Source organism: Equus caballus, chromosome 3 (assembly GCF_041296265.1).
Source record: "Equus caballus isolate H_3958 breed thoroughbred chromosome 3, TB-T2T, whole genome shotgun sequence".
Taxonomy (NCBI): domain Eukaryota; kingdom Metazoa; phylum Chordata; class Mammalia; order Perissodactyla; family Equidae; genus Equus; species Equus caballus.
In genome coordinates this window covers 44,454,910-44,470,364 of record NC_091686.1, presented here as the reverse complement: position 1 = coordinate 44,470,364, position 15,455 = coordinate 44,454,910, and the positions used below count along the sequence as shown (strand labels likewise).

General features: G+C 42.0%; 1 long non-coding RNA gene across 1 annotated transcript; it reads right to left on the bottom strand.

Annotated features, from left to right (window-relative positions):
• Nucleotides 1–1,746: 1,746 nt before the first annotated feature.
• LOC102147539 (uncharacterized) lies at nucleotides 1,747–14,076 on the bottom strand. Its single transcript, XR_290041.3, has 3 exons — nucleotides 13,956–14,076; nucleotides 5,618–6,079; nucleotides 1,747–4,964 (listed from the first exon to the last, which is right to left on the bottom strand). It is a non-coding gene; the product is annotated as an uncharacterized lncRNA (long non-coding RNA).
• Nucleotides 14,077–15,455: the final 1,379 nt, after the last annotated feature.

Here is a 15,455-nt window from a genome sequence, read left to right as displayed (position 1 = left end):
CATGATGTATGTTTTTCTAAATCTGTATTTTATTTTTGCGTCTCCACTTTTCCTAAAAAATTTCCTTATAATCCTCAAATATTTAAGTATTTGAAGTAAACTATTATTTTGAAGGTGAGATTTCCAACTTTTCCTGGACAAAATCTTTTCCTGGGAAGAAGTTTTTGGCAGCTAGTCCCTTGACAAACAGCCCAAGAGCCAATTGCTGCATGTAATTTTAAAAGTTGAAAAACTAATGATGATTTTATGGGTTCTTTACCCTTGTAGCAGTGTTGATGTGTTCTCCCCAAACTCGGGGAGTGGGTGGAGAGGCTGGAAAGAGAGTTCCTGGGAGGCTCCCAGAGGGAAAGTCTCTGCGAACATTTCCCCAAGAGCTGCATTACAATTCAGCCTGGGGCGGAGCCCCAGAATGCTGGCACAGCTCAGGGGAGGGGGGTTCTGCCCCATCCCTCCTCCCCGTCCCATCCCCACCCCTGCAGCTCCTGCTGAGGGCCCTGCCTCAGGTGGCTGTCAGAAAATCACACCTTTCCCACCCACCTAGGGTACCACCCACCTAGGGTAGAGCCAAGGCCTGCCAGATGCTGTGGGGTCCAGGAAAGCTTCTCTATCTAGGACTATGAAACACAAATTCTCTGAAAACTCCATTGTCAACATTTCATGGAGCAAATCAACTTGGGGGGTTAGGTCTTCAAAATTCTCTGCTCATTTCTCGGCACAGTATATCAGAAAAGGACAGATGGGTGGGCATTTAAAATGTCATTGTTGTATTCTGGCCAGTTTTCTCATAACCTTGAGATACTACAGAGCAGAAGAGAATGTTCTCTCAGCCGCGACACTGTGTGGTAAATGTCTATGGGCCTGTGACCTGAAGTAGAAACACCTATTTAAATTGTTGCTAGATAATTTTTTAGATGGTAAAATTCACTTGGAGGTTGCCACACAAAGTGTGATCCTGGAACCAGCAGCAAGGACAACACCTGCAGTGTGTTCAAAATTCGGAATCGGAAGCCCCAGCCCAGGTTTTCTGAACCACAACCTCTATTTTGACAACATCCCTAGGTGATTTCTATACACATAAACATTTGAGAAGCGATGCTCAGAGACACATTTCCACCCTTTGGAACGTAAGGGACAACTGAAAGAACAAAGGATTTGTGATCAAAACATGGGCTCAAGTGTTCAGTGAGGGTGGCAGGACAAATGTAGTCCCAGAGAAGTCCCAGGTGAGGGAAAGAAAGAAAGCACCACAGAGGCCACAGAAACGGGGGCTCAGCAGACTGCCCGGTCATGCGCAGAGCCGGTCCTCCCCGTGGTGAGAGCAAGTAAATGTTCTCAAAACTTGCTACTGTGGTACCAGCTTAAGTTACTTTAGTGTATTTGACACCATACAGCACTTCCTGTGTGCCAGGGACAGTTCCAAGCACTTGGCAAATGTTAACTCACGTAATCCTTACAACGGGCCTGTGAGGCAGGTCCAGGAATTACCCTCACTTTACAGAGAAAGGGCCTGAGACCCAGGACCTTCAGTAATTTGCCCGTGGCCACAGTCAGGATTCAGCAAAACCAGGATTCCAACTATGCAGTCGGGTTGAGTCTGCTCTTGAACAATAAGCTGAGTTACTTCTCAAATGGTGGAGAGAATGGAAACTCGAGGCCAGGCATTCTAAACTGACGTGTTTTGAAGTCCTTTGTGATATATTTAAAAATGTGTGCCACTTTTGCTTTTTATTTCATCAGACATCCATATTTGTTTTAACATAAAAGTTATTCTTTCAGTTGCCTTCTACTGGATAAAACTAACGTTTCTGTCACGTAGCATCACGTACAGTGTGGGGGACCTGAGGTGCCTGAGAAGCACAGACCAGTGCCAGCTCCCTGCAGCCGCGGGGCCGAGTCCTAGTCCCATAATGTGACGCCCTGAGGGGGTTCCCAGGCTGAAGGAAGGTGGGCAGACCACAGCTTTCAGTTGAAATCCCGGGGATTTAAGGGAGAATCCAGCTGAGAGCGACCGAAGCCGGGCAGACCTCGTTCCAACTCGGAGAAGCTCGTCAAAGAAATCCTTGCTTGACATTGTTTATATTGTTCATAAAATAAAGTATGAATTTATGCCTCCAGTATTCACGCAAATACAGCTTCATGCTTACAGTTTTCAAAGACAAAAGTTTTTATCAAATATTCAAATCTTTGATTTAATCCTCAAAGATAGGCAAAAACCAAATAATAACTATTATGAAAGATTTCAGAAGACCTCTTAATGGATAATTTATCTTCTTCAATAGAAAAGTGTACACAGATTTTCCATGTAGTTTCTTATAAATGCAGGCGTAACGGAACGGTCTTCTTTGCTGAAAGTGTCCTCTACTTGCAAGTACTGAGCATAGCTAAGTATATAAAAATTTCTTAGTCAGCATCAGAACCAAAAGTGAAGATTAGAAAGGTACTAAAGAAAGGGCAAGACTGCTGCTAAATTCATTTCTACAGGTTTGAATCCTTTGGCCTTACAAACGTTAGAGAAAAATCAAAGTCCCCCTGTGTGCGTAGTGTAGCCTGGATCAGGGAGCACGCGCTCGATGCGTAAGTAAGCTTGTAAAAAGTACAGGGACATCACCTTCTTCCACCTGGACAGCCTGGGGCAACTTTAGCCTGCTAATTGAGAGCGTGGAATCAGGCTCAGCCAACCTGGCTACATGACTGATTTTCCCACATACTAGTTGGGACTCTAGAGGGTCGTTTGAAGATTAAACAAGAAATGCTTATAAAACATTAAACATTGCCCTGTGGTAGGGGCTCAATAAGTATTCCTTATATGGCTGTGTAATTTCTCCTGGATTCATGAAATGGTACTCCCCATTTCCCAGCCACTCAAACAAAAGCCCTTAACAAAAGACTTATCGCTGCACAGTCTTTAGTTTCACTGAGCAACCACCTGGACAAGGAGAGTCTCAGTTAACCATTTGTGTCACATAACGTAGCTTTAGAACTTCTAGGTGAGAGCATAGTGAGGAACCACGGGCACTGGTGGAGAATACTTAATAATTGTCCCCTTTATTGAGCCAACAAATATTTACCGTGCACCCACCATGTTCACGCTAGCTCGCTACTGTCTGTAGAGGATACAAAGATTCATAGCTCCCGACTCCTAAGACCTAACATCCTTGGGAATATAAAACATGTAAAACAAATCTGTGATTCAGGGTTTACATGCCAATTGCTGGAGGTGTACGTCTGTGAACGTTCTAAAGAAGGTGAGATTCCATTCATGGAAGCCAACGGGAACAGCTTCAAAGGGAGGCAGAACAGAGCTGGGCTGGGCTTCCCAATAAGGGGATCCAAACCTCTCACCATGGCTCGCCAGCCCCGACTCAGCTTGGCTGCTCCCTCTGCTGTCACCTGGCATCACCCTCCCTGAGCTCACTCCCCATCTTTCCCTGCCTCCTCCCTACAAGTGTGTTCAGCCTCGGGGCCTCGATAGTTGCTGTCATCCCTCCTGGAATGTTTTGCCCCAAGTTCTTGATATTGATAAGACCTTTTAGTCAGATCTCAGGCCAAGCAACTGCTTGATTCAGTTCTCTCTCCTCGTCACCAGCTGGCTTTCTCTGCTTCCTCAGAGTTTCTACTCATCATGACAATGTCCGGCTTGTGGTTGGACCCGGTTTGATATGGCTCCAGTTTCGGCTTGTTGCGATCCTTGTTCCAGCCACAAATTCACCTAACAAGTCTTCTTGTCTCTTGGCTTAAATTCTCAAAACTGGCCTTCCTCTCTGGCCTTAGACTATGTACTTCCCTGGCCCGGTTGCTCAGAGTCATGAGGTGGGGGCTACAGTTGAATATATTATAAAAGAGCCTATAATGAGGGGAAGTGATAAATCTTATCCGATACTTTTGTCTAATGAAGTATTTTTCTGACTCCGTTACTAAACTGTTTTATTAATTCTATCAGTTTTAAAGTTTGCTCCTTTGGGTTTCTAAATATTCAAATGTATCATCTAAAAATAATAATAATTGCGTTCTCTTTGTGCCTTTCTTAATTAACCAACTGGAGACAAATAATGATACCGTGCTCCTGGTTTGTTGTGATGCTTAACTGAGTTCACAGGTGCCGAGCCCTGAGGACGGTGCTCAGCACAGAGCAAACGCCCGACAATTACTGGCCATGGCTGTTATTATTATCATTAATTTTCACATCATGATCTTTTGTAGGACTTTAAAATTTGGACTAAGACATGGGGGTTGGTAGAGAAAGGATACCAGGTAGAAGAAGTCATCAGAAACGTGAAAATATAAGACGTGATAAAATTTTTAAATGTCAAGTTATATGCAGGTGATCTTGTTAGACACGCTAAAAGAAATATTAAATTTAAAATCCAGCTTTACATGTTTCCCTGGAGCAATATTTCTCAGGAAAATGTCTGCATCTTCCCTGGGCTTCTTCTGACCATGATGATCAACACTCTGTAAGCGTCGATTGCTTGCCAGGCCTTAATCCACATGGTAGACGTCTTAGATGGGGTTCCCCCAGAAGCAGACCCTGAGATAAGGATATGAGTGTAAAGGGTTCAGGTGTATTTGATTGATTCCAGAAAGCATCAGCAGGGACGTGGTAAAGCAAGACGGGGAAGAAGGGAGGCCAAGAACAGGGGTTGTTGGTGCAGGTTCCTGCTCTGGGCAGCGGGCTCACTGCCACAGGAACCCTGGGAGGCAGTGTGGAATGTGTCTCAGAGCAACTTCAATCCAGGGGCGAGCCTGTTCCTCCCAGGAGGTGCCACCTCCTGGGCACTTCCAGCCTGTCTGGCATGTGGGCCAGGAGACTCTGGTCACCAGAGAAAGCCACAGACCAAGAGGCAACCATGCTAGTGGTTGGACATGCTCAGGTGGGCACGCACAAAAGTTAGGGCCAGGAAAATGATGGCTTCGGCTACAATAAGGATTCAAAGATGGTTCCTCTCTTCAAGACGCTCCTGGCTCTGCAGAGAAATTAAAAAGAGAAAGAATTCTATGAGGTACCTAATTGCATGTGACTTTTTTTCTGCAGAGTATTTAATAAATTACCTAGACACTTTTATAAGTTACAATTAAAAAGTGAACGATGGAGGCCGGCCCAGTGGCATAGTGGATAAGCTTGTGTGCTCTGCTTCAGTGGCCCAGGGTTCACCAGTTTGGATCCCAGGCACAGGCCTACATACCAATCATCAAGCCATGCTGTGGTGGCACCCCACATAAAACAGAGGAAGACTGGCATAGATGTTAGCTCAGGGCCAGTCTTCCTCAAGCAACAAGGGGGAAGATTGTCAACAGATGCTAGTTCAGGACCAATCTTCCTCACCAAAAAAAAAAAAAAAAAAAAGTGAACCATGAAAAATAGCTAATTGAACAGGTTACTGAGTCTGTGGGCCAGGATTATATAAAATTTAAGATGGAACTGATTTTATTTCAAATTCTTTACCATTGCAAATATTAGCTATCACTTATGCTTGTTTTGATGGTTAAGTTAAAAAAGATATGAAATACTTAAGATAGTGCTTAACACATGTAATCACTTAACATGTGTTGTAAAATCTAAACTTTCTATATATCCATAGTTAAAACAATAAAACAGGGAAAGTGAAATAATACTTACAAGCTATATAAGGTAAATTGTATCATTTTAAAAAAAATATTTGCTGACCCTTCCTAATAGGAGGGTTATACTTCAGGCTGACTACGTGGCTGTTTTGGTCAATGAAATGAGAGTGGAACTGACGTGAAGCCCTTTCAGAAAAAGGTTTAAGAGGTGACGTGGTCTGCCATTGCTCTTTTCTCTCTGCTGCAGGCTCGACGTATTCCAGACCAACGCTGCTCTTTCCTCCCAGGGCTCAGCAGGAAGACACAAGAGGGCCCCACGCCGACCCGTGATGGTCACGTAACAGCAGGAACTTGCCTGCTACTGAAAGCCTCTACAGCTGGGGCTCCATGTCACTGCAGCTGACTGATGGAACGGGAATGAAGACAACACAGCCGTGTTTACAGGCAAACATTCTAAACTCTCTGACTACGAAGGGAAGTTAGAGATCATCAAGTCAAACTAGAGGGTTGTGCCGTCCTGGAGAAGAAAAAAACCAAAAAGTAGTTATAGACATAAGGTTTAAATCAGTGGTTCTCAAAAGTGTCTTAATGTCCCATTTTAGAAAAATCACTTCTTTAATATGTTGAAATGAAATTCATATTCTATGACCCAATAACACACATAACTTTTTAAAATTCTAAATATATCTTAACTATTATAAAAAGGAGAAATACAAAAATCGTAACTTATAAGGTAACATATATTTCAATGTTTTTATAGTAAGATAACATGCATTTTGACATGTAAATGCACAGACATGACTATACTAGATGCACCTACATCCTACACAGAAGTGTAAGAAAACGATAGTGCAGAGACCCAGGAGGCTGCTGGAACACAGCAGTGAGAGGACACACCAGCCAGTATGACAGAGAGAAAGATAACCTGGACTGAGGTAGTGATAACAAGACAAGATAAATTACAGACTGTCCAAAGGAGAAAATGCAGAAGTATGATATTTTTCACAAATAAGCTGGGCCTTTCTTAAAACTCTTACAGAAAAATAATTCACCTTTTATAACATATAGTAAGAAAAAGTATCACGGAAAACATATCTCATTTTAAAATCTCAATACATATCAATGCATAAATTTCTTATATATAAAAAGACTTGATCATATAATGGGATACTACTTAGCAATAAGCAGGCACAGACTATTGACAGATGCAACAATTAGTTCAATCTCAAAGGCATCGTCCTGAGTAAAAGAAGCCAGTATCCAGAATTCGTCCAGGCAAGTCAATGCGCATGTGGAATTCTTAAAAAGACACAACTACACAGACCTTGACAGAGGACAGATGGCTCCTTATCAGAGGTTCAGAGTAGGGGAACAGTGGGGCTGCAGATGAGCCTAAGGGAGTTTTCATAGTAATGAAACTATTCTGCATCCTGATCGTGGTGGTGGCTATGTGGAATTCATGCATGTGCTAAAAACTCATACTGCTAACACCGAAAAAAAGGGATCAACTTTATTGCATGTTAATTAAAAAGAAAGACCATTGTATTAGTCATAGTTCTACAGAGAAACAGAACCAATAGGGTGTGTGTATATATACACACATATACATACAGAAAAAGGTTTCTTATAAGGATTGGCTCATGGTGTTATGGAGGCTGGCAAGTCCAAAGCTGCAGTGCAAGCCGGCAAGCAGGCACACATGAGAGTCAACGGCATAGGTGAAGTATGAAGACAGTCTGCTGAAGAAGTCCCTCTTGCTCAAGGAGGCTGGTCTTTTTGTTCCATTCAGGCCTTCAACTGATTAGGTGAGGCCCACCCACGTTACAGAGGGCAATTTGCTTTACCTAAAGTTCACCAATGTAAAAAAATTTTTTTTTTGAGGAAGATTAGCCCTGAGTTAACTGCTGCAAATCCTCCTCTTTTTGCTAAAGAAGACTGGTCTTGAGCTAACATCCATGCCCATCTTCCTCTACTTTATATATGGAATGCCTACCACAGTACGGCTTTTGCCAAGCGGTGCCATGTCCGCACCTGGGATCTGAACCAGCTAACCCTGAGCCGCAGAGAAGCAGAACGTGCAAACTTAACCTGCTGCGCCACCGGGCTGGCCCCCCAATGTTAATCTCATTCAAAATCACCCTCCAAGTTGACAAATAAAATTAACCATCATGCCCATGGAAGCCACATCTTTCAATAAGCAATGGGAATTGATGGTAGAACAAAAACAAGAAAAATAATCTGAGGTAGTGGTTAAGTCAAGAAGCATCCCAATCATTAATAAATAAATTATTTTGATGTAACTTCAGATTTCTTATCATTTAACTTCAACATTTAAAGAGTATGTGATGGAAAAGAAAAGAATTTTAAAAACAGACTTTATTAATGAAATTTAGTAATATTTTTGTATTTTGTCTGTCCATGCATTTAATAATACTAATTCTAAACCAGACTGTGAAGGAAATTTCAAACTTTCAAATCTTTTTCATTCCAGGTAGTCCTTGCTTTACACAGTACTGTGTTAACCGAAATGATGCATTTCAGAATTGCGCAAAGTGAGGACACGGCTCCGATATGCACAGGTTTCAATACACACGGGGCCGCGCGAAGCAAGGAGTGCCTGTGCGTAGCCGACTGTGCCAGCCACCGCTTCAAACTGAAACAGGCGGACAGGCTGGCAGCTCCAACACCACAAATAGCACTGTTGTCAGTGAAGTGCACTTCTAAAATTGTAAATTACTCTTGGTGAATTTCCAAACAAAACAGAGAACAATCTTTTCTTGGTTTTCATGGTGTTTGCATTCCTGGAAAATTTAGTATGTGTTAAAATTTACAAAAAATCCTTTATGCATATCCCTAGATTTCTGTCTGCTAGATGTCTGTAGTGAACCCCTCCCTTTGTGCTGTGATAAAATTCCCACAAACTTCCAAAGTTTTTCTAAAGAAGCTGGATATATGGAATCATCACCTACAGCCTTAAGAACTTACTGAAAAACTACCCACTAAAAGCTCTACTACAACTAAATTTCAGGAGACATTTTTTTTAATATGATGATTGGACAAAGTAAGCATGCTAAAGCTTAGGAAACTCTGACATTTACCCCTCAGGTTAACATTGCCCGTAAGATCGTGTTCAATGAGCAGTTCAGATGGGGAGACAGACCTCCTCGGTTCCTCGTGGATAGCAGGTGCTCAATAAACTTGATGCAACAGTAGGGCAGGTCAACTTGGTTTTGGTTAAAAAATATTATTGGGATTATTAGTTATATAATTCCTAAAGGTGTCTTTAGTAAGATGGGAAATAATTCACTCAAAAACAGTAAATTTTCCTTAGTTTCTTTGGTTACTATTAGTTTTCTCATTGTTGCTTTAGATCAAAAGCAGTAACCCCTGTAAACCCCATTCTCGAGGTAAGAGGAAAAGGAAAATCATCACGAGAGGCTGTCAGACGAACCGGCCCAGGAACTGGCAGAGGCTGAAAACCACGTCCTTGGAGTCACGTGGTGGGAGCCCACGTGATTCAGCTCAGGGCAATCGACATGCTGTCGGGGTGTTGTTTTGTTTCTTTTAATATTTTGCTTGTAACCTAAACTTCCATAATACATTGCCAAGACGGTATAGTTGTGACCCATGTGAATGTTCTGGTAACTCACTAAAATGACTATTTACTACTTCAGTCATGCTTCTGATAACATGATTCACTTTGGATCATTCAGTTAGTAAAGACATCGAATTGGGGTCTTGATTATAAGATACTGTCACTATTTCTGAAAAAAAAAATAAAGCAATGTGCTTCTCAATGATTGTTTATCACTTGATAATTAAAGAGCCTTTCAGCTATTCTCTATATTTCAAGAACTCCTATTTTTTTCTCAGGATCCAGCAGTTCTTTGTTTTAATTTATTCTTCTTAAATGCCTCCTGCTATTTAAGCAATAATTCCTTCTAAGTCAATTGTTAGCAGCAGTTAATGACCAGTTGGTTAATTAATAGCTCAAAGCAAGGCTAATTGTGTTCCCTGTTCTAGGAAACCACTAGATTGACGAGGGTGTTGTCATTCCCACACCCTGGAATCATCTGCTCCTCGCAGCCTTTCTGCCGCATGTTATTTCATTGTAACTGAAAAGGATGAGTCGAATGGGAAATAGGCGACAGCGCTGTAAGATCGATCATAATAACACGCATATCTTTAAATTACTTGCATGTCCAGATTAATCCTTATTTCCATAGGACGTGCCGGTAGGCACGGCATGAAATACAGCTGTACGGTGAGGAGTCTCATTTAACCAGAGCATTTCCTCTCTCCAGCCTCCAGGGCTCGGAGCCCGTGTGGCTGCAGCAGCCTCATGGCATTCTGCCTCATCTCTGACCAAACCTGCACTTAGGCGCTGCGCTCCCTGACGGCGAAAGGAGAGAGACTGTGCAGCACGTTTTCTGCCTGCTGAACCTACGGTTGGCTTAGCGACGGCAGAGATGCCTTTTGCACAGCTGATGGAGAGGATGCGTGCTTAATAACTAGTGCAAGAAACTAAACATCAAGAGTCCTCGGGTCTATTCCTACCAGCTTCTGCCTTGATCTCTGTGATCACAGGGAACTAATTTGGCAAGGTTGTCCTTCTTGTGCTAATAATTCTAACAATCAGCTAAAATTAAAGAGAAGATGAATATTCATCAAGGTCAGAAAAGAGTCTCGAGGTGCTGCAATGCCCTGGAGTTTTTCCTTTTCTGGAAATATATTTATGAACATGTTGCATGAAAATAAAAGTAAGACAGATATTTTGTGATTTACTAAAGTAATGCTTTCATTTTCCCATGCCCTCCTTTTAACCAGGAACTCCTTGACACGGTATTGGCAAGACAGCTTTGGTTATATCATCCAATCCTCTCTGTGTATTTACAAGACATTGAGATACCAAGGGTAAATAACACTGTGGACGGTTAGGGTATGAATATTAGTCAATGTTTTTCTTCTATATTTCAATGTGATGCCTATTGCTGGATGAAATGGGATATTCCCATGGAATCATAAATCTCAAACCCCAACTTCAAGAATTTGCTGCCAACATGGTCACTTGAGCTTTCATAGATGATAATGGAGGAGACGAGTTGATGGATCTAGAAGCAGGAAGGAAAAGTATAGGCTATTAATGGATAGGGAAGACTCTGAAGGGAAAAACACATAAGCACTAGACTGTCTCTAGTAAAAGAAAGGTATTGGCAAATGCACGGCCAGTAAAGGTCACGTTGTGCACTTAGTCCTGTGAGAACCACAAATAGTGCTTTCGGCTGAGTCACAAAGGAAATAAGAGCCGGAGCCCAGGTCCCTGATCTCCGACAGGATCTCAAGCTTGGTTTGCAGGCTGTTGCCCAGATTGTTATTAAAGGTTACTCACTGGAGCTCCATTCTCTCTCTGTTTTATTATTTTCATGATTTCTAAAATTTCATTGTTCACTGAAACTGCCTCAGATTGCCAGGAAATGCAAAAACATATCCATTAAGATAATAAATTTCCAACAAGCTCCCAGTCTACAGAGATGATTAACAACATAAAAGATCAAAATATCCACAGAAATGACTTTTTGGCTAAACTGTTCTCCGGAGCGCATGGTCTTCCATGAGACTACCTACAATGGTCTAAACTTTGAAATACGAGTTTCCTCAGAGATATAATAGATAAACTCTTTTCTCTGCATCAATTTAAACAGCCTTCTCAGATTAGGGAGAACATATTCAAATTTTGGTAGGGGATTATTTTCTTAACTTTATCGCTACTATTAATATTAATGAAAAAAATATCTTCTGCTTGCTGAGTTTCTAGTCTATTCTAGGTGCTGGACCTTATTTCATTTAATCCTGACAATAAATATGCCTGGTTAGTGTTATTATATACATTTTATTGTGCATACTGAAGACACGAAGGTGCAGGAATGTTAAGTAACTTGCCCAAGTTCAGCCAATTAGCAATTAGCAGAGCCAGGGTTCAAGCAACAGGTCTCCCCGGCTCCACCACTGCCATTTCCAATGCATAGCACTCATTTCAGAACCCACATCATCTCTGAATCACAGTGTGTGGCTTATGATCAGAACACAATCATCTTTTTCATCCTTCAAGTTTCATTTTTGTACCACATTTGCGTTATGTTTTCCTAAAATTTATTTCCAACCATAGAATTATCTAGAGGAAAAAAACAAGAATGTGAGGTCATTCTTGCCTTCTGAAGTCTCTTGATTAAAATTATATGGCTGACCCTGAAACAGAATTCCTCACCTCAAAGTTCATTTTCACGGCTGAATGGAAACCCATGGGCAAGCAAACCAAGTCTGTGTTCCCAGGACATAGACCCAAGGGCCGTGGGAGCGCTGGGGATGTTTTACTCTGGTCAATAGGCTTTTGGGAGAATCAGCCACGGGCAAGTGTGCTTTCTGGGGTCCTCCAAGGGTGCTCGGTCTGGTAGTTCAACTGAAGGCAGCCTGACCGGCTCAGGAATGAGCATAATGCAATAATGGGAGAGTCAAAAGCAACCTTTGTACTTCTAAATGATTTGCAATAATTATAGCTGTGGGTCTAGAATCAACAACATTACTTCCACATTTGTCAAAGCAAGAGGAAAAAAATCCCTGTGCAACCCCACTCACGTCAAATGCAGAATTTCTTTGTTAAATTGGCTTTTGTTTCAGGTCCACCGCCTAGACTTCTCTGCCTTAAGGCAGGCTGCTGTGTAAGCCTATCACAGCTATTACTTAGTGATGGATTGAAAAGCTAAGCATGATCGATCATCCTATGGGTCTGGGACAACCTTGCCGTAGATTACATAGCAATATTTCAGTCGACTGGGCTATGTTTGCTTTATGTAAGAAGCAATAAGCCATGCATAAGAAATTGATTTCTCACACACAACCGAATGAACATATTTGTCTTTTAAGCCACACTAATTATTCACATAGTTTGGCAAATATTCAAAATACTGCAGCAGTGGAAACTAATGCAGGAAAAATAATTTTCACACATTTTCATTTTCTGTGAAAATTGTTCTTCCAATTCCCTAAGTGTTTTCCTTACAGTTCATTAGAAAATGTTTAATCTCCACCAAACTGTCTTCAAAGCAGTATATTTTCTATTCCTTTATATTACATCACTGGTGAACAATAATCCGAGAAGGTGGGGTTGAAAAGTAAAGGCAGCAGCCTGGGGTCAGCATTTGGTTCTTCAAGCTTCGGCCTACGACCAGCTTCAGAAAAGGAAGTGAGGAGTGAGACCTCCATCTCAGGGATGCAGGCGCTGGTTTGAGTCTCAAGGACAGTTTAAAGGGTAGCCAGCACTAAGACGAGCCATCGAGTGGGAGAAATGCTGCTTGGTGAAGCCTGCCTCTGTCTGACTACCAGTGAGCGCCCCAGCGAGTGTGGGAAGAAAAGAGAGGAGGCAGACCTCAGGGAAAGTCATGTCCTAAACTCCACCAGAGGCATTCGGATCCAACCACCGCAGCAGCTGAGAAAGTCAGAGCTCCCTCTCCATCGTGATGTGTAAGCAGAGGAAGAATCTATTCACTTTATCCTGTCATTAAGTGAATAGCTGCTATAGACATCCAAATTATCCCTCAAAAAAAACCAAAACTGGCAAATATTCTCAGGGAAGTCTTCATGATTTACAGCAATATGAATTTCACCCTGACAAATTGTTTTTTCCAAGGCTTGCCTTTCCTAATGATTATTGTCCAAAGGTTATGCAGTGATAGCCAACAGAATACTCTCTACAGAATTAGAGAAAGGATAGCATTCAAGAGCTCCATTTAAGTTCAGATGCATCTAGGCTAAAGCGGCTTTGTGCTAGATTGATCTCCAGACTTTTTCAGTCGCTTTTGATTCATTAGAATGTGTGGAGAGAAAGGAGGTTACTTGTAATGACGGATGGTTAATCACACTTTTTTCTCTCTCATTTTGAGGATGACCCATGTGGACAACCTTGGCATAGGCCTATCTTTTGCAGACCCTGAGGCAAAAATATGAACAGAGCTCAAATTATTTAAAACGTACAAATCAAGCTTATTTTAAAAAAACACTTATTAAATAAAATATATTCTATCTTCTTATCTAGACAAACATCCTCTGAAACCACCTGGAACACCAGATTGAAATTTGGAGTTCTCGGATGTCTCAGAGTTGCACGCTGGGAAGGCAACAGGCTCAGGATCTGTGTCCTGGGCTGTGAAGCTGGTGGAAACATTTTCTAAATCTGCTCCAATTTTCCAACATTACTCCCAGAATGTGCAGATCAAAACTGAACAGAATATGCTCTGCTTCAGAAAGAAAGGCAATGTGTACATATTTTGGAAAGATATCTATCCGAAATAGTTTGAGGACATAAGAGAGAAGTTTGATTTGCCTGAAAAAGCACTTACCAGAGTCAGCTCCCAGCGGAAAGTCACCAGACAGATGCGAGCGAGCTGCTCTGGAGCAGGCGCGGGCAGACGGCGACAGGGAAAGGCACTTTCTTGGCTCTCACAGGTCCTACCACTGCCACATCCATGTATCGGTTACATTTTATGGCACTGTCGCGGCTTGGTATGGCTGACTGAAAGGCTTTTTTTCCTAAATAGCTTTTTATATGAAAAATTCACAACCCAATTTTTTTTTTTAGTTTATTTAAATATCTTTTATTATTTTTATCTTCTATTCCTTAACTCTTTCTCTCGGCACCTATCATTTACTGGGTGTTCTGCCAGGTGTAAGATCTACAGAGATGACAAAGACAGATCTCTGCCCAGTCAAGGGGCTTCAGGTGGCCTCTGGCCTACCTGGGGTGAAATGTTGATCTCTGATAACATGATTTGAGCACTTTGAAAGATACTTCAACATTTTCTCAAGGCAAACTAAAACAGGATTTTGCAGGGACCCCATAAAGTAAGGCACAGTGAGAAGAGTCTGGCTCCACACAGGGGAAAGCAGCCTTCCCAGGTGGGCTGGCAGCCCCTCCGGATGCCCCTCGCTGCTGTGACCGCTGCGGCCTGCCTCCCCTCCTAGAACTAATCTGTATTGAGTGCTTACTATAAGCAATTCTCATGTTTGAGTTCATTATCTCATTTATTTCCCATATAAAGGCTCCAAGATCCACACAGCATCAGAAGCCTCCGGCCCTCCTCATAGGAGAGCAGCATCTGAGGCCAGCAGCTTTGGAAAACTCTCACGGCTCCTTAAACATTACTTCCTGGCTAGAGAAGGGTCTAATTCTATGTTCTGTACAGTGTGTAACTCCATGTTGGTGCTCAATAAATTAAATACCAATAATAACTATGGTGGTAATCAGAATTCCTTTTGATATAAACTAGTTTGTCTCAACTTTGTTTTTACCCTGTGTTTCCTAGTAATTGCCTGGCATTTTCCCTGCTGTTCTTGTCTTTTTTAATTACATCCTACTGACATGACTCTTAAAGCATCTTAAAGCAGATGGAAGACAGGCTTAATTCTTTCTACACAAGAGGAGCAGCAGGCAGCAGGTGCCTGGCAGTCGAAATAATAAACTCAGAAGATACGGGCAGGGTCTTGCACTCTTTCCTCATAAATACAAAAGGGGAGGATGGGCGAGAGTGAGTGCATGGCAGGAAGGAGAGAGGAATTAGCTGGCACGAGTGCGCTGATGAGGGCAAGCGTCTTTGCTTACACTTTAGTTGTATTGGGGAGAGTTGGTGCATTACAGCAATTCACAACACAAGGCATTTGCTCAGGGTTGGAGAAGGAAGATGTGTGTATAAAGTTACTTATTGACAGTAATTAAGCATCTATGTCACATAAACCACAAGTTTGTGGCCCAGTGGAGAAATACAAAGTTGACTTCATCTCTATACTTAGTGTTCATGCTGCTGATTGAAAAATCAGGTGTTTTCAGAGACCTAAGGCTGTGG